The 4,019-nt window shown below is 44.2% G+C and overlaps 1 long non-coding RNA gene across 1 annotated transcript; it reads right to left on the bottom strand.

The window, feature by feature from the left end:
- Nucleotides 1–887: 887 nt before the first annotated feature.
- Nucleotides 888–3,300, bottom strand: LOC125937970 (uncharacterized). The gene is made up of 3 exons (XR_007462562.1): nt 3,115–3,300; nt 1,516–1,662; nt 888–1,182 (listed from the first exon to the last, which is right to left on the bottom strand). It is a non-coding gene; the product is annotated as an uncharacterized LOC125937970 (long non-coding RNA).
- Between the last annotated feature and the right edge of the window lie 719 nt (nt 3,301–4,019).

Raw genomic sequence — 4,019 nt, 5'->3', positions numbered from 1 at the left:
GGGCCCCGGGGTTTACATGCCATTAGCTTCCAGGTAAGATCAGTGATGGCCAGGAGCCAAGCCCATGAGCATCCAGGTGGGATGGAGGGCGGGGTGTCAGGCCAAGGTGGAGCTGGTTGTGAGCGCTGGAGTTTTAGTGCGCTTTCCAAACCTTCTTCTCCATTCCTATGGATGTAAATGCTTTCACCGCTGTGACAATTACCAAGGGCTTTTTGTTTGTTTATCAAACTAGGTTCCATCAAATACTCTCATAATTAGGAACAGTTGGTGAAGTACAGGCGCCAGGAGAGGAGCCGACTCTCATTCCCCAACCGAAAAGAGTAACGGAGACCAAGAGTTTGGCTCCTTAGCTTCTACTCTGGGTGGGAATTACAAATATCTGGACAGTGTTGCCACAGTCTGCAATTCCAGAGCTCGAGACCAGGCACGAGAGCTTTGCTGCTCCCGTTTTCCCCACCTGCAAATCGATGGTATTTACTAGTTAGTGACTGCTGGATGAATGGCACTATTGAACTGCAAAATATTAGTATTATTGCTTTTCCTCTTTCATCTCATGGGGCAAGATGAATTTGTGACATGGTAATTGTTTCCATGGCAGCAAATCATATTGTCCCAAACAGGGGATTTTATGACTTCATGGCTGGATTAAGAAAAAGGAGAAATCAGACTGAGAGTGAGAAATTTGCTCAAGCGTAAATATCTTCAATGATAGCGAGGGGAATAGAGCAAATTACAGATAGGCAAAATTGCCTTTGGTTTAAATGTTCTTTTTACAAGTTCATCCCAATGCAGAAGCCCCTTCTCCAGGCGTATAATTTGTATAATGATGCCTCTTTGCTTGAATTCACAGAAGGCTAATGGTGAAGCTCGTCTATTTCGAGAATGTTTCGCCAATGCTATTACTAATTGTTTTGCAGCAAATATCTGGATTTCTGCTGTAAGCAGTTTTGTTTGGCTTTTCTATTTGTTTGGGTTGTTTTGGGGGCTTTTTTTTTACTCCCCCAAGGTTTTATCTACACAAATTTGCTTGAAATAAACCTTTCCAGATAAAAATTGGCTTTATGTCATCTGAAAAATCCATCAAGAACTCTCTCCTCACTAGAGGTATCTGCATTGCCTTCTGTAGGTTCCTATTGACTTCATTCTCATATTTCCAGTCTCTCATTAGTCTCTGTCTATTCCCTGAGAAGAAAGCAAAATTTCTTCCTTAAATTCACCTTAGTTTCATTTAACCATAAACAACAAACAAAGACTTGGGATTTTAAAATCCTGGGTCTGTCTCTCTCTCTCTGCCTCCCTTCCTCCAACCTTCCTCCCTCCCTCTCTTCCTCTCTCTCTCTCTTCCTCCCTCCCCCATCTCTCTTCCTTTCTTTCCCTGCTTCTTCTCTTCTCCTTATCTCACCCCAACCCCACACCACTCTTTTTCTGCATGGACTTATTTCCAGTACCTTCTAAGAGTAGTGTCCCCCTCTCTTCCTTTTAACCCTCAAATATCCAGAATCTGCAGATGCCTACTGATTTATAAGCTTCTTGCCAACCAGTTCATCCCGGAGCACCACATGGCTTCCACTCTCTGAATGTCCTGGATGTTCACTGCTTCTTATCAATGTCTCTCGGTGATCCTTCTTCGTTCTTATTCTGAAGATCCCACCTTCTTGAATCCTATACAATGAATTACTCCTTGATATGATTCCATAAGCAAGTGTTCTGTGATGGTTGATTTTGTGTCATTTGGGGTAGACTATAGTACCCAGTTATTTAATCAAACACTAATGTAGCTGTTTCTGTGAAGGCATTTGGTAGATGTGGTTAACATCTACAATAGGTGACTTTAAGTAAAGGAGATGACCTTCAATGTTGCGGGTGGGCCTCGTCCAATCAGGTGAAGGCCTTAAGAGCAAAAACTGGATTTCCTGGAGATGAAATACGCCTCAAAATTGTAACATCAACTTCTGCCTGAGTTTCCAGCCTTCTGCCTGCCTATAGATTTAGGACTTTCCAGAACCCCACAGTCATATCTGACAATCCTTAAAATAAGTCTGTGTGTGTGTGTTAACATTTCTCGAAGAAAACCTGATTGACACATGTACATAAAGAACATGCTAGGTGTTCGGTGACATGCTAAGAAATATACTGTGAGGAATACAAAGGAAGCAAAAGATGTGGTCCATTTCCTCCCAAAGAGCTTACAACTCATGGAAAAACCAAAACTAACAGTGCCTAAAACAGTGGCATTTTTTTAATAATAAAAATAGGATTTAGATGTTCTGTATAGATGCCCAGGAGTTCAGCAGAAAGAAATACCAGTGAGAACTGGAGGAGTCAGGGCACATTTCATGGAAGAAGTGAGTGTTGAGCTGGCCCAGGGAGGATTTTAGGATTGGCACATGCATGGGGGAGATCAGAAGGCATGCAGGCAAGAAAAGCCAAGTAGAAGACAGCACAGAGACAGGAATCTGTGCGTTCTCGTTACAGGACCAGGAAGACACCAGTCTAACCGGAGTAGGGTGCATTTAGAGAACCTGGAAAGTAAGGTTGGAGAGGGCAGACTGAGACAGAATTTGGGGAGACCCCAATAAACCTGGGAGGACTGTTTAGGCCTTGATGTTGTAGAAAGAAATCCTAGAATTTAGAGAGAAAGAGGACTTATAGGTTGACAAATTCAACCCAAGCGCCCATGGGCGCCCAAGGGACAACCCATTTGTCCCTTATAGGTTGGACAAATTCACGCCCAAGCGCCCATGGTTAGTTAGTGGCAGAGCCAGACAACCAGGTTTCTTGACCCTTTGTCTAACTTTGTTCCCACTACACCTCTCTGCCTCTGTACAGAATACAGAAATGATATCATGAAAATGGTGTCAGGGAGAGATTGTCTAGTTGGTGGACTATGGGAGCAGGGATGAGACCTTAGAAGGGAGGGTCCCAGATGTGGGAAGTGAGGGTCTCTGCCAGGGGAGCATGGGTGAGAGTGAGATAAAGGAAGGACATGAGGTTACATAAATTAAACAGCTTCTTCTCAACCTTCACCTTTCCCACATCTTAGTGGTTACAGAGTCCATGACTCCTTCCTGAAACTGCCACCCTCATCTTCTCTGACACTTTCTCTCCTCTCACCTCTCTTTATGGGCCTTCTCTGGATCCTTCCTCCTCCTGTCTCATCAGTGTAAGTGTTTCACAAGGAACCGTTTTCGGCCATCTTGTCTTCTCTTTTTCACAATCCTTTGGCAATTGTGACCAATCTCTTGACCTAAACCCTTACCTTGGTAATGGCCTCCATATTGCTACTTCTAGGTCTGACCGTTGTCATGAGTTTCAGGCTTACAGGTTTAACTACCCATTGGAAAGCTCCACTTGGATGTCACAATGGTGCTTCACATGCACTGTGACTGTAACTAAACTCATAACTTTCCTCCTCACATGTGGTTCTCTACTCTTCCCTATTTCTGATTTGGGGATTGGACACTTGAGGCCAATATCTCAGTATCATTTTTGCTACTCTTCCCTCTTTTCTTTGTTCTCCATGTTCAACTGGATGCAAAGTTCTGTTCATTCTACCTCAGCAGTATCTCTGCCATCCCCCTGTGACTGCATTCCCACATCTGCTTCTACTCCTACCTACCACCCACATTCAGGCTGCTGTGGCCTCCAGCCTAGACGATGATGCTCTATCTTGCATTTCTTATCTCCGATCCATTTTCAAAGCTGTAACTAGATTAACTTCCCTGAAACACAGCTCCGATGCATTATTTACCTGCACCGTATTGTTGAATCTTTTCCCCTGCCTTCCAACAGAAATAAGTCTCCGGCCTGTCTTCACCTTCCTTCCAGCTCCCCCCACCCTCACTTCAAGCTCCAGCCCAGCTCAGTGATCATCTTCCCTCCTCACTTATGGCTGTCTTGTGTCTGGTGTTCTGTTCATGCTGTTCCCACTAGCTGAAAGGCCAACCCCAGGGTTAGCATGTCCAAGCATGACCTAATTTTCACGGCCCATCTCAAATGTCCCTCTTTCTAGAAGTCTT

This window comes from Panthera uncia (assembly GCF_023721935.1).
Source record: "Panthera uncia isolate 11264 chromosome B2 unlocalized genomic scaffold, Puncia_PCG_1.0 HiC_scaffold_24, whole genome shotgun sequence".
In the NCBI taxonomy this organism is placed as follows: domain Eukaryota; kingdom Metazoa; phylum Chordata; class Mammalia; order Carnivora; family Felidae; genus Panthera; species Panthera uncia.
The sequence above is the reverse complement of the archived record's forward strand: the minus strand, read 5'-3'. Positions and strand labels throughout refer to the sequence as shown.